This window comes from Narcine bancroftii, chromosome 8 (assembly GCF_036971445.1).
Source record: "Narcine bancroftii isolate sNarBan1 chromosome 8, sNarBan1.hap1, whole genome shotgun sequence".
NCBI lineage: Eukaryota > Metazoa > Chordata > Chondrichthyes > Torpediniformes > Narcinidae > Narcine > Narcine bancroftii.
Window position 1 is genome coordinate 14,719,425 of NC_091476.1, and position 24,910 is coordinate 14,744,334.

At 40.9% G+C, this 24,910-nt stretch overlaps 1 long non-coding RNA gene across 1 annotated transcript in view; it reads right to left on the bottom strand.

The window, feature by feature from the left end:
• Positions 1–22,838: 22,838 nt before the first annotated feature.
• Positions 22,839–24,910, bottom strand: part of LOC138741668 (uncharacterized) — an 85,459-nt gene continuing 83,387 nt past the window's right edge. Inside the window, exon 3 of the long non-coding RNA XR_011343650.1 lies at positions 22,839–23,082. This is a non-coding gene — a long non-coding RNA (uncharacterized lncRNA). The remainder of the gene's footprint in view (positions 23,083–24,910) is intronic.

Below are 24,910 nucleotides of genomic sequence, written 5' to 3' on the forward strand. Positions count from 1 at the left end.
TGAATAAAATCAATGGTATTACTTTTAATGTTTAGTACCACGCTTAAAATCAATGGGAATATCAATGCAAGTCAATGGGAATATCTATTCTAGACAATGTCAACAAGCAGGAAAGGCGAAAACCACCATCGGTTAAAATATCCTTGCCATTTAAATATTTAAATACTTATTTTAAGATTGTTTAAAAATGCAATATTGAATAACAACTAGCCCATTCAGTTCACCATATTTTCTGTTTGCATGTGTCCATCTACCAATTCTCTTGAGGGACTGAATTGGTCATCTTGAAACCAACTGAGGGTCGCCATAATGACCCCACGTCTCTGCGATTTGCAGCACTGAAATTTATTTTAGTCTGCAAAACTTTTTCACATCCTCTCTCTCGTGCCACAGAGGTGTCCCACAATTTCCTTAGAGTTGAATTAAATTAAATCAAGCTTTGTCAAGAATAGGCATTTAAGTAGAAGTTCAAAATGTTCATCGCTGTGATGTGATTAAACCTTCATTTGAATAATTCATATTTTCCAACTGCATAAAATTTCAGATGTTACCAAAGTGGTAAGCATCAAGATTCCATATACTGCCATGTCCTAAAAAAAGTACACAAAAATATTTTTCCTTTGCTGTGCAAAAGGTGCACAAAGAGGTGCTGCAGGTCCAGCACCACTGTCAAGACAAGAAAGAGAAGCAAAGAGAATCTCTTCAGAGACATTGTGTCCCTAGATCCCATCACTTCCTTTAATATCTCCACTTCCTGCACCCTGCAACTTCCGTGGTTGCACAACTATTTGGTCCAGCAATAACTCGTGTTCAAGGCATCCAAGTTACTCTCCTTGGCTCCTGGTTCCAAATGCCCAAAATGATTAGGAAGCCAAACAGATCAGATGTAAATGCCTGTGTAATTGAGAATTTCCTGCTCACTCCCCCTTTCAGGAGGCTTAGTCCAGCAGATTATTGACCACAGCTCTGGTCATGCTTTGGATTGAGGGAGCTGAGCTTGAAAGAAACCAATACCCAGCAGCTCAGAGGAGAGGGTTCATGAAAAGGGATTGAGAGCACAGATTGTGGTTCTGGTGGTAGAGGGCAGAAAATGGCAGATTACTGATTTTATAGAGATGGGGGGCTGTGTTGGGGAGTGCAATCTGCCAGTGTGTGCAGAGATATAGGGAGATTGTGGGATAATGTGGGTCACACGGTGTGGTCTGGAGTTTAGGCCTGTGTGGGAGCTCAATAATTTAATCAAGGGGCCAACTTACCTTGCACCCTAGTAAAAGCACACGGATAGACCACGATATGCTGGAGGAACTCAGCCAGTCTGGCAACGTCCATAGGGGGTAAAGATATATTTGAGGTAAAGACACAAATCTTCACCTCCTATGGATGCTTCAAGACCGGCTGAGTTCCTTCAGCATTTCTGTTTTTACTATAATAACAGCATCTGCAGAGTTTCATGTTTCACTTCTTACCTTGCACCCTTTCCAGTTCAACATCTTTGAGTGAATATCATGTTGTCCAGGGAGCGTCCAAGAACGAGAGGCTTCGTGAATCAAATTCCAAACGATCAAAGCCACCCTGCAGCACCTCTCCCAAAATGGAAATCCTGCGAATGTGGGGGACAAGGATGTTGAATGCAAGAAATCTCCAGTCAAATATTCCAAGTCATGCAAAATAACCCTGAAATGATTTTTGATATACAATTGTTTTTTTATTGCATTCTGTAGAATAAATCTTTTTTTTATTGCATTGTAATGAACAAAAGCAACAGAACACAATAGAATTTTCAGGCAAAGTGAAACACAACTCACAGCAAGCCGAGCACAAGGAATGGAAATCAATGCACCTGTGCTTGTTTCATTGCAGCTCAAGGGAAGTGAACTCTATGACTATTGTTATCAGTGGTGTACAGGCTGAACTGTCAGCAATCCAAATGGAGGACATTTAAAATTAATAGATCGAATGGTCATGTGCTAACCTTTAGTTTCAGGTGGCCTTTTTATAAATAAATCAATATTGATGCAACAGCAATAAACATTGAACAATGTAATATATTACTTTTACACATGATTGTATTTGCTTTTATCCCTTTTTTTGTCAGCTGCACAAATTTATTTCCCAGAGCATTTTCCACCAGGATCCAATATGTTCATCACTAAACCTAGTAGTTTCTCAGATCCTCTTTCTATGTCCAGAGAAACTCAGCAGGTCGCACAGCTTAGACGTGGATTCTTGCCCCAGACGCCTGCAGGCCAGAGTCCCTGATACCTCTGACTTCCACCAGACTGATGCAGGTACTTACCCCGGTCATGTCCACCCTCAATCCAGTGTTCCTGGTGACTCGATTGCCTGTTTCCATCCTGACCCCAGCTTTTCCCAGGCTGGTATCAATGAAAGCCACTGCTGCTGGATCCCACTGCCTGTTCCCTCCTCCCATATTGCCCATTTGATGAGCAATATCTTCCAAAATTGTAAAGACTGAATCAAAACCAGACTCTCCCATTCCTCCTTGAGGCCTACCTTCTTTCACTTCAGTACCAGCAACAGTCCATTCTAACAGGGCAGGACTTCTCTTCCTCTTCACCTGCACTTGTCATTGGTTTAGATGTTTTGGTGCGATTAGGACCCCGACCGACGCAGGACGGAGCAGCTCAGCCCATTGCCAGCCGGCCTCCCCCACAGCCCAGACCTTATCAAGAAGGTCCCAAACTCGCGATGTGCCCCCGCGTGTCCCTGTACTTCCGAGCACAACTGTGTACCAGAATTGACCGAGTAAGTCGTGGTGCCAGCGTCAATTTGCGACAGCAAGAGAGGCGCTGGTGTGATACTTCAGCGGGCTGGAGTATGCTGGGCCTTGAAAGATAGGTTTGTCGACTCCATTGCTTCAGGATGGTGAGTAAGCCTCAATTCCTCTGCACTCTTATAAGGTAATTTCTTAAGTAGTTGAGCTTTCAGCTTCTTTATATTGTCTTCCTTCAGTATTCAGACACTTTTAAAAACACTTTTCAAACTTTTTCCAAACTCTTTAAATCAGGCATTAATTAGTTCAACTGAGGAGAGGTGGAATTACACGTCTTCTTCTTACGCCATCACGCCATGCCCCACCCCCCACCCCCAGTTCCCTCCTCCCATCGCTCTTTCCCCATCCCTATTCCTTCACACCTCTACTCCTCATTCTCCCTTCACAGCTGCTCTCCTGCTCCCCTATTTCCCCAATCCTTACCCCTGATCCAATCATCTTCCTCCAACTCCCCTCTCAGCCCCTCAAACCCTGACCTCTCAACCTGCCCCTCGATCACCTCAACCTTTCACTACCTCTCTCACCCTGCTAATACTCAACTTCCCCCTGTGATTCTCTCTCACTTTCCTCCCCACAATCACCCTCCACCCCATTGACCCCTACACTAACCCCTGGCAAGGACTTTACTATCCCTGACAGAACGCTCTGTCCTCAGTAGAGGCTTAACCTTTGTTCCCCTTTGCCTACAGCACAATGAGTTTTGCGCATGTCTTAACGCCAAACTCTTCTTCCATCATTATGTTTCAGAGCCTGCTTCTTCAAACAGGATTCTCCACTCCCCACAGAGGACCCCTTCTCCCTCCTCAGACACGTTGTTCTGGCCTTCTGCCCTCTCTGAGACATGAACTGTCTCAACTTCGCCCCTCCATTTATCTATTCCAATTTCACCTCCTTAGAACCACTGCTCTTCATTTTCTCTACATCAATCCCAACCACACTATCAAACCCACCGGCAAGGATTGTGCTGTTGTGTTCTGGAAAACTCATCTCTGTCTTAGCGAGGCCATTCTACAGTTCTTAGACACCTCCTCTTACTCACCCATTTTCAGGAGCCCACTAAGAAACATCAGACCACCGACTCCTGCACCATCACTGATATCATTACTTTGGTCATCTCCCTCCTAGAGTCTCCAACATTGTTAGCCAACCCTGCACTGCAGATTTTACCTCCTTCCCTAAGATCCACAAACCAAAGTGCTCTGTAAGATCCTTTTTTTTTCCCCACATGCTCCTTCCCCCTTCAAAATGGTATCATTCATAACTCAACTTCATTTTGTCCTCCTTGGTCTAGTCTCTTCCAAGCATTTTAATTCTACATACCATTCCCACACCAACCTGTCTGTCCATGGCCTTATGTATTTGCAACGTACCAGCTGCAAATTGAAGGAACAACACCTTATATTCTGATTGGGCATTCTCCAACCAGACAGTATTAACATCAATTTCTCCAATTTCAATCAAACCCCACCCCCATGTCTCTCTTTTTCCCTATCCCTTTATCTCCTTTCTTCCAGGTCTTCACCCCTTTTCTTCCTTCTCCCATCAGCCAGCTACCCTCTGACCTCTTCTCCTATCTGAAAACTACCCTCTGCCCTCTCCACCCATCATTTCTCAGTATTTTTCTCCTGCCTCCTCTCCCCCCCCACCTCCCAACCTGTATCCATCTATTTATAGCTCCTCCTCCCTCCTCCCTCCTCTTCCCTCCTCTTCCCTCCTCTTCCCTCCTCTTCCCTCCCCAGCTTTATAGTCAGGCATCTGCCAGTTTTTTATATTACCTGACGAAGGGCCCAGGTCCGAAATATTGGTCATCTTTTACTTCCTTTGAAGGCTGGGTAACCTGCTGAATTTCTCCATCACATTTGCGTATTGCACTTGACCTCAGCCTCTGCGGACTTGATTTCATTCTTTCTACGTCTCATTTTCATCTAATTTTCAGTAATTACTCTCAATTTTTTCCATAATATTTTACAAAGGAAACCAAATGTGAAACAATTTCAACCTCAATGAAAATCAACAATCCTGCAGATAGTGAAAATTTGAAATAAAAACAGAAAACATTGGAAATACTCAGCAAGTTAGGCAGCGTATAGCAAGGAGAGAAAGTGATATTGACAACAGATGCTGCAGAGTGCTTCCCACACCTTCTGTTTATATCCTGAGAATATTTGTCGACATTTAATGGAACCAATCACTGTTTATTATGCATTGAACTACCGACATGAGCACCCACTTATGGGGATTTGTGATGTGTCTATACAATGTGTGTTGGAAATCCTGTTAGTGTGTTCAAGCAATCAAGTTGAAGAATCGGCACTAAGGCACACCAAGTCTGAATCAAAATATATAAATAAGAATATTCTATTCATCATTAAATAAGTTTAAAAAAAGATGTGCTTAGAGGAGATGGAAAGTAAAGGTAAAAAGAAAATTAATCTTTGACAGTAATTAGATTTCCAAAAGAATTAGATTCAGCACTAATTTGTTTTTACATCAGGGCCAAAGAGTTTGTTTGGTAATGTGCATTTGGACTTTTACTTTGACCTGCAAATATTGAGCCCTAACTAGAGTTGTCATGTTTAATCATTATTCAATACAATAGACCAGCATTTTCATGCACTTCATGAATTTTAAATTTGATTCAATGACTAAGAACCAAATAGAAAAGTTTCCTATTTCTGTTATTAGCTGTGTTGAGGACTCACATAGTTACAATTTGATTTATTTTCCATGAACAAAGAGCATCATTTTAACTGAAAAATTGAACCTGCAAAATATCATAAGTACCAAACAAAGAGGACTTATTGTGTCTACACAAGAACTGCAAATACAAACAAGGTGATGCTGGAGGAACTCAGGAAATCAGGCAGTATCCATGGATATAAATTGTCAGTGTTTTTTTTTTGAGGGGATTTTCTTTAAAAATAAACGTATAGCACAGACACAGGCTGCTTCAGCCACAACTCCATGCCACCCAATTATATCCAATTGACCTACACCCCCAGTATGTTTTGAAGGGTGGGAGGAAACCCGAGAACCTAGAGGAAACCCACACGGACACAGAGAGAATGTAAAAACTCTATATGGGATTTGAACCCCAGTGGCGATCGCTGACCATGCCATCTTTTGTCAAGACTTGATGGTTGTTGCTTCCTCTCACTAATTATTACTATGTCCCACAGGATGTTCTGCCTTCTTTCTGTCTCAGTCTCTGATCTGTCCCTATCAATCCCTATTCCACTACATTCATTGCAGCGATAACTGTCTCATCTCAGTTTCATTCCTAGGTTTGCAATGAGTCTCTTCTTTCATTGAGATATTCCTAAGTACCTTTTTTCTCTCATCCTCCATGCAATTTTCCAATTTATGCAGTCTGCCATCTGCTGCTTTCTGCCAAAAGGCATCCAATGTTCTTAATGCAAAACCTTAACTGTCACAGCTGAAGTAATACAAGTCATCAATGCTTTTTAATCTCCTTTATTAATGGAAGGTTGTATTGATACAGTTTGGACACATGATGTTTTATGTTGGAATTCTTTATGTGGGATTTAACATCTTCTATTAGAGAGAGGCATGGGGGTACAGGTACATCAGCCCCTGAAAGGGTAACACGAGTAGGCAGTATGCTGAATAAGTGGTTTGGCCTGCTTGCCTTCTCTGGTCTGGGCTTTGAGTACAAGAATTATGATGCCATGCTACAATTGTGCAAGACATTGATAACACTGCATTTGGGGGTATTGTGTGCACTTCTGGTTGCCCAGTTCGAGGAAGGATGACATTAAGCTGGAAAGGATGAAGATTCTCAAGGATGTTGCCAGGTTTGGGGAGTGGTCAGGAGGTGGGGCTGGAATTATAAGAGAAATTGGATAAGCTGGAACTTTTTTCCCTTGCAACATAGGTGGTTAAGGGGTGACCTTACAGAACTATATAAACTCATGAGAACTATAGATAAAATTAAAAGGTTTTTTTTATTCCCCTGGGGAGGGGAGTCTAAGATTCTAAAATATATTTGTGAGAGAGGAAAACTTAAAACTTACAACTTTATCTTACAGATGGTGGTAAATACAATGAAGCAAAGTGCCAGAGGAAGTGGCAAATATAATTACAATATTTTAAAGATATTTAGATGACGACATGGACACAAAAGGCTTGGAAGGATATGGATCCAATGGGACAACTTCTGTCAGAATCTTGGTCATCTTGAACAGGTTGAGGGTGAAGTGTGTGTTTCTATGCTCGATGGTTCTGTGAATCCATGATCCTGTCTCTGCATGTCTCCTAAGATCATCATCTCAGGTGACATTCCAACATAAAATTGAGGGACTACAACAATTGTTGATGCAGTGCTTGGTTTAAAAGAATGCTAGATTTTATTTTAATTCAAGACGGCGGGGAAGTGCTCCATTATTATCAAATTAGAGAGTTCTAGTGGCTTGCACAATATTTTTCCCAGACCACTTATATTCTACAATTAATCAGCTAATTGTCTCCTAACTCAGAAATAAAACAGCAATCAAAATAATTGATTTGTCAGTTAGATAACAGGAAAATATAATTCATTGTGCATGCTTATTCAATGTGTCCCTGAAACACCGTGGCTATCATGTGTAATTTATTTCTTATAAAGGATGCCTATTGTTGTATGTGGATTGTGGAGAAACACTTGGCCTCCCTGCTTGTCTGAAATATTGTGGATGGTCATGTGTCCACCCTGTCTGAAACTTATTTGGAAGTCACATCACCTGTCAATCAAGGTTGGGCTCTTGGCACCCATTTGTGCCAATTTAAATTAACTAGTCATTCAGGCTAGGCACTCAGATCAGAAGATCAATGCATAGCACATTTCTCACTCTGCTTCATGGTCCAAGCCCCAGACATCGTTCCACACAAGGTCGCTACTGTGGACGTAGCTGGAAGTGTTTCAGGTAAGGTGTTCACTGAGGTGGAGCCATAGTATTGTGATAAATCAATACTTGCAGAGAGCTGCACCCTGCAGGGAATCAGGTGTGTGTAGGAGTCAGTTTGCAGTGTGTGTACGCATGTCAAGTATAGGTTCACTGTTGATGGAGTTCAACCTAGCTCGGAGGTGAATGTCTATATTGTTACTTAAGTAAAATTGTAATAGGGTACCATTTAACATTGGTCTCCTGTGTGTTAATTAAAATTACCTGTGATTGTAACACCCATGTCCAGACTCCTCTCTCTGTGAGCCCATCAAACCTAATACTTTTCCCAACATCACACCCAATCAATCTATTTATTTATTTTTTACAAATACCAATGGACTACTATGTCTTTAAATTGACTGCTCATGTTTGTTTTGAACCGTATTTTCCATCATGTCCATTACATAAGTAAAAGGAATATCTAATTCAATATCTGTAGCATTGTCAAGCAGTTTACATGATAAGTTAGGTTTGAAGTGCAGTGATTATTGTAATTAATCCAAAAGTTGCAAATATTCTGCGAGCATAATGTGACATTTCAATTGTGAGATGAATTGCAAAACACCGACTTTGGGAGACAATTTATTTATAAGGAAACCAAAACAGAATGCACAATGGGACAATTTAGATATTGGGGAAGGGATGTCATAAGAGTGTCCAATAGATTATTAAATATTTTTTGATTTATTTGATAATCTAAGGCATGAGAGCATAACATCTCCCTGGCAGTTTGAAGATAATTTACCTGAGAGAGCATGATCTAGCAGCTGTCTCTCTCAATAATAGAGCTTGAGACATGTCATTCCCTTCTGCAAATAACTTCTGAGAAGAAAATGAAAGTTTGGAATACCCTATTTCTTCATCTCCATCCCCTAATGGAAGTTTAGTGGATGGAAGGCAATGTTTTAATCTGATATTGAGTGACTTTTTTAAACTATGAGAATCACCTATATACTTTTTTACTGTCAGTCACTAGAGCATCTCTGCCTTTCTTAAGATTAACAAGCTCATGACATGAATAATATCCAAAAGTCCTCCCATGGGCTGGAAATCACCTTTGCTTCAAAGTCATAAACCCTTGCTTGCAAGATGGTGTCCATTTTTGAAACAAGCCGTTCAACAGATGACATTTTAAATAACTTAATTGAAAACATGGAAATTTTGGTGGAGGAAGTAAAGAACAAGATGGAACAAAGCTCAAGGGTGTTATCCATACTGTTGTAAACCACTGTGCATGTTTAGCTGTCAGGACATACCCCTTGCTGGCTATACCTGTGGCTCCTCCCAGACTCCTGAATAAAGGTGACTGTCCCGCATCCCCCTCCCTAGTTCAGGACGGTCAACCAGCATGGATAGGATGCCATTCTAGTGCTAATAAAATCCTATCAGTTTTATGCAACTTCTAGTCTATTAGAGTTATTGAATGTGTGTCATATACCAATCAAGGAAAGGAGTCTAATGTTACCCTGAGTTCATCAAATGCAAAATCCAACTTCCTCTCTTCAATTCTTAAATCTAATTCTTGGCATTATACCCATTTTAGAGACAATTAGCATCATTCCCTTTCTCTGGAAGTATAAATAACATTTGTTTCCTTACATTCATTTCAGTAAAATAATTATTTTATCTCACCAACTGTGTGATGGATTTATACATCTCCATCTATACGTTGATGACGCTGGGGTTCCATTTCATCACCAGTTCTATTCTAGTTGCAAAGAGACCCATTTCTGTTCATATGAATAACAGAATTGTGCAATGAAATGTATTTTGTATTTTATAGATCTTCAGAAAAATTATCTTTCAATGCAAAGGGAACTGTGATCACTTGTTCAAAAATAGAAGGAGCTTCATATAGCTATTGGCGAATTACATCATCAGTGGACAAATGTTGAATGAGGATCCTTGTCAATTAAGATGACATTTAAACCATGACCTTTGGTACTCTGGCAAGGGTGAAATCCTGAATGGAGAAGTTATGGCAGTACACACAAGAACTTTGGTAAATAAGATGGGAGTAGCAGTTTCCAAGGACAGATGGACAGATGGGAGCACATTTTTCAGGAAGACTCAACATTGGTAATTTTGAAAAGAAGGGAGATAGCAAAGATGCGATTGCCTGGGATAAAGGCAAGCAACAAAGTTGAAATAAAGATCAGGGAGGAGATTGTAGAGTGTAAGAATAATAAATAGAGTGAAATATGGATTCAGGTCTCTGGTACTTACCTGCTAAGGATTTTTGCAGAAGTCTCTATATCCATAATCAGCAAATCAACCCTCCCCTCAACCCCAGATTCCAGAGAAAACTCAGCTGAGAGAGTAATTTCCAGCTCCTACCACTCCATTTCACAAATGATCCGTTTTTTCTTGAGAGACATTTCCTCCCAGAAGCTACAGAGGAAACATCCATGATTGGAGCAGTCCTGGCTTAATCAGGATTGCATTTTTTTAAATAAAAGATCTTCCAGTTTTGTTCTTTCATGTATAATGGGCAGCCTTGAATTTTTGGACACAAAGGATTTGAGCTGAAACAAGATGCTGAAGAATTTTGTTCAAGCATAGAGTATTTTCTATTCTCCTGTATTTTTCCAAAAAAAAACCTATTGGTCTGTTTTAAGAAAGGAAAATATTTATCTGCACCAGTCAAATCACTTTGGGTGCTAACCGATACGCTGTGTGGGAGTCATGGTTTAACTCATCCATCTCATATTGGAATCTTTAATAACTCGACTGCTAAACCCTACAAAAGGAGTTGTCTCTTCTAATCATGCTTCATGAGTCAGTCAGATAAGTATAACCTCATCTTAATGAAGAGCTGACCCCCAGCATCCTCTAATCAATAAATACCTGACACTGCATAAAGTACATTGTTCAACTTAAAGGTCAAGAAGCAAGGTTGCAGTAGTTTTTTTTTCAATTTATTGATCTTGCCAATATTAGAAGGACACTTTTGACTGATCTACATTTTTCTGCAGACAATTAGCTCTGGCAGATGATAGCAGCTCCTTAACCTTCAGCATTACATTTGCAAATATGGCAATGAGATAAAAATACACAATGCCCTGATTAAAAGGAGCAAAGTTATCCCCAGGATAAGTAAAGTGAGCCAAGATTAAGATCAAATTGTTGTTAAGCCAGTTACTGTGCGTTGTGAAGAAAGCACCTCTACTTCATCAGAAACCCTGGAGAATTTCTGCTGATGTGTGGTGGAAAGTGTGCGGACAGGCTGCCTCATGATCTGGCAAGGGGACACCAATACCCCTGAGCTCAAAACCCTCCAAAAGGCAATGGACACAGCCCAGGACATCACAGGCAAAACCTTCCCCCACCATCAAAAACATCTATAGATCTATAGATGCCAGAGAGCAGCAGCAATTATCAAGAATCCACCCACCCAGCACTCTGTTCACAACTGCTACCCCTCCTCAATAAACTCAATCAGGGACTCATTTAAGGACTTCTACTTGTACACTTTATAGATTTTTTTAATTTTCTGTATTGGCACTGTTGGTTTGTTTACATTCATTATCTGTTTACAATTTTGTTTACATGTATACACTGCGTAGTTTTTTTTGAACTGCCAATAGTTCTGCCTTGCTACAGAAAAAGAATCTGAGTTGTACATGATATCACACATGTACTCCGACAATAAATCTGATATTTAGTCATTAAGGATGGTGCAAATTTAAAGTTCAGATTTGGAGAAGTGACAAAGGGTGGAAGAGCATGAAAATCAGAAGAATTTATCTTGCATTTAAATGATTGACAGGCTATGCACCGATTCCAGCCAGTGTTAATATCCAGCAAGATCATTTTGAAGTAGGAATGCACCTCTCAAGACTAATGCAGAACAAGACAGCGTAGTACAGGTTCTTCAGCCTTGACGTTCTGCCCACCCACACGTCCCCTCCTTAACAAAAAAGGATCAAACCCTCCCACCCCATAACTCTCTCTTTTTCTTTCATTCATGTTTTAAGAGTCTGGAGTAGTTCCTGAGGACTGGAGGGTGGTTAATGTAACTCCACTTTTTAAAAAAGAAATCAGGGAATTATAGTGGTTAGCTTGACATCGGTAGTGGGGACAATGTTAGAGTCAGTTATTAAAGATGTGATTGCGGCACATCTGGAAAGTGGTGAATTCATTGGTCAGAGCCAGTATGGTTTTATGAAGGGAAAATCGTGTCTGACTAATCTTATTGAATTTGTTGAGGATGTAACCAGTAGAGTGGATAGGGGAGAACCAGTAGATGTGGTTTACCTGGATTTTCAGAAGGCTTTTGATAAGGTCCCACACAGGAGATTACTATAAAACTTAAGGCACACGGTATAGGGGATATGGTATTGAGGTGGATAGAGAATTGGTTGACAGATAGGAAGCAAAGAGTAGGAATAAACGGGTACTTTTAAGAATGGCAGTCAGTTACTAGTGGGGTACCACAAGGCTCAGTGCTCAGACCCCAGTTATTTACGATATATATTAATGATTTAGATGAGGAAATAGAAAACATCATTTCCAAGTTTGCAGACGACACGAAGCTGGGTGGCACTGTAAGCTGTGTAGAGGCTGTTAAGAGTGTGCAGGGTGACTTGGACAGGTTGGGTGAGTGGGAAAATGCATGGCAGATGCAATATAATGTGGATAAGTGTATGGTTGTCCACTTTGGAGGAAAGAATGGGAGAGCTGAGTACTATCTTAATGGTATCCAATTAGGAAAAGGGGAAATGCAAAGAGACCTGGGTATCGCTGTGCATCAGTCATTAAAAGTGGGCAGGCAGCTGCAGCAAGCAGTAAAAAAAAGGTGAATGGTATGTTGGCGTTCATATCAAGAGGATTAGAGTTCAGGAACAGAGAGGTATTGATGCAGTTGTATAGGGCCTTGGTGAAACCTCACCTGGAGTATTGTGTTCAGTTTTGGACTCCTTATCTGAGGAAGGACATCACTGCCATGGAGAAAGTGCAGAAAAGGTTTATCAGATTGATACCACGGATGGCGGGACATGCATATGAAGAACGACTGGGCTTGTACTCGCTGGAGTTTAGACGATTAAGAGGAGATTTAAATGAAATGTTCAAAATTTTTAAGGGAATTGACAGGCTAGATGCAGGAAGATTGTTCCCAATGTTGAGCAAGTCTAGAGCCAGGGGTCAGAGTTTAAGGATAAAGGGAAGTCCTTTAGGACTGAGATGAGGAAGATTTTTTTCACTCAGAGGGTGGGGAATTTATGGAATTCTCTGCAACAGGACGTGATTGAGGCCAGTTCCATAGCTATATTTAAGAGAGAGTTAGATTTAGTACTTGTGACTAGGCGGATCAGGGGGTATGGAGAGAGAGCTGGAACATGGTACTGAGTGGATGATCAGCCATGATCAAAATGAATGGCGGTGTAGGCTTGAAGGCCCAAATGGCCGACTCCTACACCTATTTTCTATGTTTCTTAAATGCCCCCAATGTTTCAGCTTCCCCCACCATCCCCATCAAGCATTCCAGGCACCCACATATGTATATAAAAACATACCCCTAATGTCTCCCCTAAACTTCTCTTTAACTTTGTACATACATCCTCTGGTGTTGGCCAATCCTGCCCTAGGAAACTGGTGCTGCTGTTGTCTCTCAATCTTATAGACCTTTATCAAGTCTCCTCTCATCCTTCTATACTCCAAAGTGAAAGGTCCCAGCTCTGCTAACTTTGCCTTGTATGACTAGTTTCTCCAATTCAGGAAGCATCCTGGTAAATCTCCCCTGCACTTTCTCCATAGCTTCCACATCCTTCCGATAATGAGCTAACCAGAATTGAACACATACTCCAATTGTGATCTTACCAGAGATTTGTAGAGTTGAAAAGGACCTCTCTCCTCCCATATTCATCCCCCTATAAATGAATCCCTCACAGGCCTTCTTAACTATCTTATCAACCTCTTGCACAACCTTGAGGATATGGATTTGCACCCCAAGGTTCCTCTATTCTGTTACACTCTTAAGTAACTGACCATTAACAGTCCTCATCCTTCTGGCTTGTCCTTACAAAAGGCATCAACGTAGCTATGGAAAAGGATTCAGTCAAACTAGGGTAGAGATAATTATGAAGGATTGAGGCTGGAATTAGTGAGGTATAAATTCGAAACCGATGTTTCAGGGTGAAAGCACTGAAGAAATGTGGAGGACGTTTAGGGGGCCACTTGAGCAGGGTTCAAGATAGGTTTGTCTCCCTGGGACAAGGAAAATATGGTAGGGAAAGGGAACCATGGCCGATGAAATCCATCTGGCACTTTTCTGCCCAACTCTGCATCCTCTCTATCATTTTGTAACCTTCAACATCATCCACAACTCCTCCAACCTTTGTCATCTGCAAACTTACTGACTTACATAAAAATCACAAAGAGGAGGTGTTCCAGAATAGATCCCTGCAGCTATCCACTAGACACCGATCTCCAGGCAGAATATTTTCCATCCACTACCATTCTCCGCTTTCTTCCTGCAAGAAAATGTTTTATCCATACAGCTAATTTTCCACTGATCCAGTGCCTCATGACTTTCTGGATGAATGGGGGAAATCTTGTTAAAAGCCTTGCTAAAATCCAAGTAGACCTTATCTATTACCCTACTTTCAATTTTTTTGCTACCTCCTCAAAAAAATCAATTAGACTGGTGAGACACAGCCTTCCCTTCTCAAAGCCATGCTGATTATCCTTGAATAGATTGTACTTCTGCAAATGCTTAAAGATCCTTTCCTTAAGAATTCTCTCTATTAGTTTACACACCACTGACAAAATTCATCAGTCTATAATTCCCAGGATTCTCCCTGTTACTTTTTTTTTAAAAAAGGGACCACCTTTGCCATTCTCCAATCCTCTGGCACCTTCTGGGTGGCCAAAGAATTCGAAAAATCACAGCTACTGCACCACCCATTTCTTCTCTCACTTCCCACAGCAGCCTGGAGTATATTGCACCGGGCCCAGGGACATATCAATCTTAATGTTTTAAAGATGCAACACTTCCACTTCCTTAATCTCTATTGTCCAGCGCACAGGCCTGTTCAATTTCAACCTCATCATGATCATAGTTCTTTTCTCTTGTGAATATTAATGCAAAGCATTCATTTAGGGCCTCCCAAAGCTCCTCCACCTCCAAGCACATGTTGCCCCCCTTATCCTTTAGCGGCCCCACCTCCATTTTCATCAACCTTCTGTTCTTCACATATTAATAGAATGTCCTGGGAGTTCTCCTTAATTCTACATGCCACCTCATGCCCCTTCGAGCTCTCTCAAGTCCTTTAAGCTCCGTCCTGGCTACCCCCATATACATCTCATGAGCCCTTCCTGTGCTCTGTATCTAACGTATGCTTCCTTCTTCCTCTTGATTCGTTCCCTGACCCATTTCATCGGCCATGGTTCCCTTTCCCTACCATATTTTCCTTGTCCCAGGAAGACAAACCTATCTTGAACCCTGCTCAAGTGGCCCCCTAAACGTCCTCCACATTTCTTCAGTGCTTTCACCCTGAAACATCGGTTTCCAATTTATACCTCACTAATTCCAGCCTCATCCCTTCATAATTATCTCTACCCTAGTTTGACTGAATCCTTTTCCATACCTACGTTGAAGCTAAGGGAGATGTGATCGCTCTCACCAAAATGCTCCGCCACTTGAGCGGATTCATTCCAGAACCAGATCTGGTTTGACCTGATCACATCAGCCGGTCCACATACAGTGTCTGGAAGCCTTCTTACGCACAACGGACAAATCCAGCCCCATCCATCCCTCTTGCAGACAGTAGGCGCCAGTCAATATTAGGCATGTTGAAATCACCCAGAACTACAACCCTGTATTTACTACATCATTCTAAAAGTCTGCCTGCTTATCTGCTCCTCAGTGTTCCACAGGCTATTTGGGGGCCTATAGACTAATCCCAACATAGTGAGGACAGAAACTCCCCTTCTATTTCTGATTTCCACCCACACCAACTCAGTGGGCACTCCCTCTGCAGCATCCTCCCTTCCAATAGCCATGATGCTATCCCTGACCAGTAATGCGACTCTTTTCCCCCCACCACCACCACTTTTCTACCTCCCATCCTATTCCTTTTAAAACACAAACCCAGGTACCTGCATCAACCAACTATGTCCTTCCTCCAGCCAAGTTTCAGTAACAGCCACAACATTTGCAGTTCCAAGTACTGACCTACACTCCAAGTTCATCCCCTTTATTCCTAATACTCCTATCATTGAAATAAACACATTTCAAACCCTCTAACTGGCTACCTTTATATTTTGTCCTCTGCCTGTCCTTCTACCCTAATCTCTGCATTCACATTCTGATTCCCACCCTCATGCCAAACTAGTTTAAACCCTTCCCAACAGTTCCAGTCCACTTGGATATTAGCCCCTCTCCAATCCCACCCTCTACGTACAGGTCAGACCTTACCCAGAAGGGATCCTAATGATCCAGAAATCTGAACCCCTTCCCCTTGCACCAACTCTTCAGCCATGCATTCATGCTTTTTAACCTTTCTTCCTAACTTCCTATATTCCCTCTTCAGGTCCCCATCCCTATTCTTATAACATCTAGCAGCTCCCCCTCACCCTCAGAGTCATCCTTGACTCTAGCACCTGGGAGGCAACATACCATCCAGGAGCCTCAATCTCATTCACAGAAATTCTTATCCATTTGTCTAATAAGTCCTCAATCACCATCACTCTCCTCTTCTCCCCCTCCTTCTAAGCCAGGGGGCCAGCCGCTGTACCATAGACAATACCACCTCAACTTGTCCCTGGTAGATCATTTCCATCCTGTAAGGGATCAAACAAGAGCTAAATAAAAATGGAATGTGAGGAGTCAAACAAGAGCTAACTAAGTAAGAATGAATTATGATGGGTTAAACAAGGGTTAAGCAAGTATAATAAAATAGGGGTCTTCAAAAACAGGATAGCAAGTCAATAGATTTAGCAAGTCCTGGGGGTTGATTAATGAGTAAGAACATTTCGGCGGGCAGCAACCTCCTTTGAAGAAGACCGCAGAGCCCACCTCACTGACAAAAGACAAAGGAGGAAAAACCCAACACCCAATCAACCAATTTTCCCTTGCAACCACTGCAACCGTGCCTGCCTGTCCCGCATCGGACTTGTCAGCCACAAACGAGCCTGCAGCTGACGTGGACATTTACCCCTCCATAAATCTTCGTCTGCGAAGCCAAGCCAAAGAAAGAAGAACAAAGCCATGACACTTCCTGGTGAACAAGTTTGCAGAAAGGCACATAAACTGATAAGAAGTTAGAATACACGTAGGCAGAATTACCTAATGCTAAACCAATCCAGGAGGCAGAAGAATGTTAAGGGGGAAGGTATCTGGGTGTTCCAGGGTTAAGGGGAAGCACCCAACTTTGCATTGTTGTAAAATTATAATAAATGCCAATCCAGGAGGCAGAAGAATATTAAGGGGGAAGGTATCTGTGTGTTCCAGGGTTAAGGGGAAGCACCCAACTTTGCATTGTTGTAAAATTATACTAAATGTTCTTTGTTCTCAATTTTTGTCTCGAGTGAAATCTGTGAAGGCACCTCTGCTTCTCACACTCCCCTCCCCCTCCAACTGGTTGAGGGAAAAAGCCACAGCGGTGCTCTGCACTGTCTGCTTCTTCCCCTTCCATCTCCTAACTTTTCAGAGCGACCACCTCTGCCTCCTTCCAGACCTGCAGGCCATCCAACTCCAGTTCCCCAACTCTCTTTTCCGCAAGCTGCGGCAGGGTGCACCATTTGCAGGTGTGCTCAAGCACAAACCTCAAGACATCCCACATCGCCTCCACTGCCCACTCCTAAGTTCAGTGAATTTAATAAAGAAACTTACACGTGAGCCAGCCCTTCCTCAGCCTGGCAAGTCAAAGCTCCACTCACCCCCAAACCACGCCACACTGGCTACTCTGCTTTAGCTCCACTTCATTTTATTTGTCACTCCCACAAATCCACACTCTGCTTCACCCTTTCTAGGGCCAGGTCGCATTCCTTTTTGTCAAGTGTGCACCTTTGACTGCTGCTACAGCAGGGTGGTCCACTGTATTTTAGAATCCGCTCTGCAATCTTTTTTATGCATTCTCAAAATATTATTTGTTCGTTGCTTTTTCCAAGTATCTGCAAGAGCACTTGTTGTGTAGCCCACAGGCAGAGCAAGGCAGCCAGGTCGCATACTCTGGGGACCACTTCAAAGGGTAGAGGAGATGATGATGATGGGGGGGCAACCACTGTCCTAAGGCGAACTCCGGACGGGGCACTGGGGACTGCGCTGCATGGGCTTGAACTGTTCACCAGCTTTCAATGCAGACCAGAAATCCCATCTACTTGCATGGGGTGACGGACAGTCCAGGGCACGATGACCAGCAGCAGGAGATGCCGAGCTTTGCTGGGTTAACTGTGACGCCTCTCTTTTTTTGTCCTCTCTCCCACTGCTCACATAACATCGAACCGGTTGCGAGGGGTCCCAGAAACTGCAGCGAATTAAACTGTATCAACTTTAATGGCCACAGCACTGCCCAGGGCTCTCATTCCAACCTGGTCCAGGATCCCGGGGGGCGGGGGGTTGACTCCGTGAAGCCAATATAATTGTCAAATGCTCTTCCACTATCATCGATTCATTCAATTAATCTTCCTGCCTTTCTTCACATTCATAGAGTGCATCGGATTTTGTGTTTAAAGCGAAAGGTTGCAGGGTCGAACTAAGTTGGGTTGAACTCAGTGCAGAGCACCCCCCCTTCGATGTTGCCACTGGGCGTAGAGTTAATGAGAGCCTGAGGAGGACAATTGGACGTTTGCTTTGGAATCAACAAGGTGAGGCTATGTGGAAATTGAGTGGCGACCTAAATGCCATGTGAGTCATTTTTATCTGCTGGAGGATTCAATTATTATCACCTTTCCTTCAGTGCTGAATAATGAACAAGTTTTCTTTTAACGTTGAAGAATTTTGCTTGAATAAGAAGGCTGGAATAAAATCTACTTTCCAGCTGAACATTCTGGGACCCAAACAAATTATGCCATTGTAGTTGGAGAACAGAAGCAGGAATCATTATTTTCTTACTGTACAAAACAAGGATGAATAATAAAGCCCATTCAAGAATGCCCGTACAATTACGATACCTTACATATTTAAGGACTCATTCTTCATTCAAATACATGTCAGCTCCTAAAGTGAACCCATCCAATTTCCAAATGTTGGAAATATTCTCTGTTCCAGGCAGATGACTAAAATGCACCCTTGAATTGATCATTCTGGCTCAAAATGTTGCCATGGTAGTCATGTACAATGATTAAGTTACCAGCCAAGTAATCCAAGAGCCTGGACTAACAATCCAGAGATGTGATTTCAAATTCCACTGAGGTAGCAACAGAATGAGAACTGGAATTGTATTTCATGATCTTTCATCACTCACCTGTCCTATTACTTTCTCTTCATGGCAACCTCCGACCAATTGTTATGTATTAATATCAACATTGTAATCTTAAACTTATAACTACATCATTCAGAAGCAAAAGTACTTTTCCCCATGGAGACATTCGCATAACACTCTGACAAGATTGTGGATGCTTCGAAAATTAAAGTTCCCAGGACAAGAAAAGATGGGATTATGTTCATCTTAGCATGGGATTGGAAGAGAACAAGATCCTCATTGGCTTTTTTTTGTGTGTGTGCTCATTTGTATACAATTGAATTCTTATGTAATTGTCAATTCTGTATTTATGATAACATGTTAAACTCAATACAAATATTTTAAAAATGAACAGAACAGAAAATATTTGTAATTAACCATAGGAATGGTGGGCAAGGCTTGCCTTGTCCTGGATGTTTCTCTGTAATGGTATTTCGTAACACTGAATGTTGAGCCATATGTAATCATGCTCCAGTGTGACTTGAATAAAGAGCAAACAGGATTCATGTTGGAAATCTGCATGGGCAAATGCAAATTTCCAATCAATAAAACAAAACTGATGGGAACACAGCATGTTGAGTGGTTTCTGTCAAGCAAGACATATAGTTAAATCTTTGAGTTGATGACACGTCAGTGGAGCTGTCTGACCGGCGATGTATTTCCATGTTATTTTCTATGTTTATTTCTTCCACTTTTGCGAACTTTCAATGGCACTAGACTTGAGCTGACTCTTTGCCATATACCCCAAGATTCCGACATGTTTCTGCCTTTCAGCCAAAGATCTGAGATGGGTGTTGTGTTTGTGCGGATGGGATTCTGGCAATGGTTATATCAGGAGCCAGAGGTGATTGATTGGGCAGAAGCTGATGATGTTTCTGATTTCAGGAAAATTTGGGTGAGTTTCACTGCATGTAGGAAGTTGAGAGAAAGCTTAATCTGCACCAGAAAATTTAAATTTCTGGGACATCAGCATTGGAGAATGGGAGTGCAAGGATGGAACCAAATAATGGTAGTTTTATCCTATTATTTCTTCATTAATTTAGCTCAGGGCTGCTACTAATTATTGCTTTGTTACACAACTCCTATTTCCCCTGCATCTTTTCCTCCCGGAATTGTCATTGCACAATAAGAGTCTTAGCCCAATTCCTTTATCCTTATTGGACACTTTTTCATTCTCTTCTCTGCTTCGGCATAGATATTTATGCATTCTTCAATGTTTCCAGGACAATTATCAGTTCCAAATGCTTAATATACTTGTTTCAATTACTTTCCCCAAGAGATATTAATTCATTTAATAATAAACAGGCTATTATGATGGAAAGAGGAGTGTGATGTGGGGTACATTAAGCATTCATAGAACAGCATCTATTACTGTAATTTGTAAACAACAATGATTAATTTATGTTCTCTTCCAACTTTCATTGCAAAACCCCTTTGGCTCTTGCCTTACCTCCTGAGCTCAATCCATGCTCTGGTCTAGAAGAAAAACATTGTTTTCTCTCTCTTTTCCATCAATACCAAAATACATTGCATTTTAGCTGAATTATGTAAATAGTATATTAGAGGGCACCTATTAATTCTGATAAATGATTAAAATGTTGTGATAAACAAGCTCCTCAATTATCACAAAAATGATTAGATAAAAATGAATACAATATTAATTCTGCAATTAAATTATCATTGCTAAATAAAACAAGCAGAAAGTTTTTAATCCAAAAATACTCTTTGGCCCTCCCCACCCCTTTTCGCCATCCATAGGCTTCACTCCCCATCCCTTATCTGCTCATTCTTCCCCACCCTCCTCTCCATGACCATTAGTACTTTCTCCTTCAACCACAGGAAGTCTAACACTTGCCCTTACATTTTCTCCCCATCACGCCCCTTCCACTAGAGGCAATGGTTCGCAGGCACCTTTTCCAACCTCATCTTCTGCATTCTGCGCTCCTGATGTGGCTTCCTTTTGCTGAGGTCAAAAGTCGACTTGAGGACCATTTCATGCAGTATCAAAGGTGGGACGATTAACATAGTGGTTAACACAACACTATTCCAGTGCCAGGAGCCTCGGAGGAGTTTGTGCATTCACCCCGTGACTCCTAAATTTTTAAATCTCTGTTGATATGGGTCAACTGTTGTTGGTGGGGATTGATTGCCATGTTTCAACTCCAGGATTGCAATATTATCCAACCACTCGGATATCAAAAGTTCCAAATTACCTCAATTGTACCTTTTCCAGCAATTTTTTAATTTTCCTATGATCTGGGTTTGCAGGGGCTTCTAATATTTAAGATCTGCTACTTTCATTACATTATGGTCCCGTACAGGCACCCAGCGGGAAATTTTCTCCATTTTCAACGTGGTTGCATCGAACATTTTAATTTGTCGATTTTATCTCGTGCTAACTTCATTAATAGTCATGAACTTTCTAAATTCTTATGACATAATCAATGGTAAATAGTGAGTGTTGGGAATAATTGACCTCAAAACTGTATGTTCAATACCAATATACGTAAAAACACATTGCTGGAGAAATTCACCAGGTCAAAGAGTGTCCTTTATATCGCAAAGGTAAAAATACATAACTGACAATTTGGGTTTGAGCCCTTCATCAAGATTTTTACTTCAAACATGGTGTCTCTGCAGGCTTTCGTGCTTTACTACCGATATATGTATGCTGTTCCATTAATGCCCATTGGATGGATTTCCTTCCTTTAAAGGCCCAGGATATTGATATCAAAGATTGAAATTCATATCACCAAAGGTATTTATCCATTGATTAGCAAGGGAACCAGATTTATTCTTGCGTTCTCAATATTTTCATGTTTTACAATGTGTAAAGCAAAATTCTGTTTTTGATTCCAAAACAGTTGTTTCAAAAGGAAAAGGGGGAAAAAAAAGAAACATCACCGCTGGTACATCTATTCTTGTAAATCTGTTTTCTGGTGCACAGGTATTGAGCTATCAAAACAGCATTTATTTTCTAAGGTCCTCATTAAGACTCTGAGAAAGTTGAAAGTTAAAAAAAATCCAAAGGTATGTAATGTATGAAATGTGTCCTCTCAGGAATGTTTTGATGGCATCACCGTGTCACCACTAACCACAGGGCACTTGTAATCTTCTACTCAAGACATGCAATGCTTGGTTATTTCTTGCATGAATTACTATGAGTTTGCATGAGTTTTCTTATGCCTGGGATAATTTAGTCAGGCAATGCATGGTGTTAACTCCATTTATTCCTTGTTGGTCTTCACAAAAAAAGCATTTTTTTTTAACAGATCCTTGTCAAAGTAGCCAACAAAAGCAATGACAATCTGATGACTACTTCATGTTTATATATTAGAATATTATTACAGTCATTGGAATTTTTAAAAAAAACTCCTTGCAAGTGTTTCTGCCCTCATCTGACATCAGCATACAATTTTAAAGGTAAATTTCCATATTATTTCCCTGATCGTCTTGCAAAAACTGTGGAAGCTCTGATCGAATATTACCTGCATTGTAAATCCAGGACATAGTGCTATAGAATCATGAACAAGCATGTATTATTCTTTAAGTAGAATATTTATATACCTACATATTAGTCTGGAGAAATAGGGCCTTTATCAATAAAACATTCATCAAAATGCATTTACTATATAAATGGATGTTCTGTTGAATTTACACAGATGAATAAGTCATATAATGCCCATTCAAAATTCACCTGAGAATACACATTTTAATGTTATGTATACAAATAATATGCTCTGAGATAAATAAAATCTAACTATAATTAATTTTAAAGTGAGTAGTTCATTATTCTGCATGATTTATTAAATGTATTTCCGAAAGAACCTCATCCTTCTCAAATTCTTTACCTTCCTTATTTGAAGCTTTGCATTTTAAGCTTTTTTTTTATAAATCTGAGTGGTCTAGAGCTGTGTATCTTGATCCTCCCAGGTTCTGCCTGAAATGACAAAATAATTTTTTTTTCTGCTTAGTTTATTGGAATTTAGTTGCAATGATTCTGAACAGAATATTGAGGATCAGTATCAGATCAACACATCCCTTCAAATGATTATAATTTTGACCAGGTTAAACTGGATCCTGCACACCCAACCTCTACCATTGCTTTCACTTGTTATTTTATAAAAGATTTTTATAAAAAATTCTATCATCGTTTCACAATTATTTATTTAAATGAATTGGGAAAGTGGGCCAAGCAATGGCAGATGGAATTTAGCTCAGAGAGTGCAAGGTGTGCACTTAAGCAGGTTAAACCAGGGTAGGACATGCATGATGAAGTGCATGGTCCAGGAATGCAATGGAGAAAAAAAGGACTTAGGTGTACATAGTTCCATGAAAGCGGAGATAGAGGTGAAAAAGACATTTGATATGTTTGCCTTCATTGGACAAGGCAGGAGCAGGGGGCCATGTTGAAACTGTACAAGACATTGGTGAGACCGCACTTGTAGTACATTATACAGTTCTGGTCACCCAGAAAGCTATCATTAAGCTAGAAAGCATGCAGAAAAGATTATTGAGAACATGAATGGGATTGGTTGGCTTTAATTTAAGGAGATTGTGTACAAGGTGAAAAGATGACCTAATGGATGTTTATAACATCATGAAAAGTATTGATAATGTATATAGGCACAGCCTTTTTACTCAGGGAAAGGAAATATACAACTAGAGGTCATAACGTGAGAGGGGAAACATTTCAAATGGGCCTGAAGAGCAAGGTGGATGTGTGGAATGAGCTGCCACTTGGACCAAGGTGGATGTGTGGAATGAGCTGCCACTTGGACCAAGGTGGATGTGTGGAATGAGCTGCCACTTGGACCAAGGTGGATGTGTGGAATGAGCTGCCAGAGGTAGTGGTAGAAGCAAGGACAACAGTATCAATCAAAAGATGTTTAGATCAGAAAGATTTTAAGGGATATGCACCAAATAAATCCAAATGGGTCTCGTTTGGTCAGCATGGAAAAGTTAAGCCAAAAACTGTTTTCTTTGTTGTAGATTCCATAGACCCATGACTAAATCGCTCACTCCTGGTATGTCCAAGGTAGAGGAAATTACATCCCTCAAGTGCATGGATTTCTGAGAGATTCTGGTGACACACACAGCCCTACTTGACAGTTAGAAGAAAATGTAGAATGCCAAGATGCTGCGTAGTAATTGCACAAAATTAGAACTCTGTTTTATTTGAAAGATCTCTAACAAGTAATTCAAAGTATGCAATGATTGCAAGTATACATTAATCATTTTGTTTAATCCTCACTCTCTAAAACATATTCTATCATAATCTTAAGTCTATGATTATTGCTAATTCAGAATTCTTCTCTATATCTACTATTTAGAATTGAGTCAAGCTATGCAAGTTATTAACTGAGGACAACTTCAAACTCTTCCTTCAGCATTCCTTGCTGTCCTTGGCTACTCATTCACATGTGCTTAAAAATTTCCAATATTATTCACGCAACCCACGACAAAGGTCAAAGCATATTCTGGCAATGGAGAATAAAATTGATGACCTGAGGGCAAGGTGACTTTACCAGAAACAAGTAAGACAAATCTCAATTTTTTTGATGCACTAAAACCTGGAGAACACACGGGACACAGCAATCCAATGAGACATTTTCACCATTCATAGACTGGATCGGACCTCAAATTTAGGAAAAAGGAGAGGAGGCGATGTGTGCTTTCTCGTTAGTACTGGGTGGTGCATGGACACTAGAGTTACGTCGACCTCCTTCTCTACTGCCTTACAGCAAATCTCGATTAAATGCAGACCC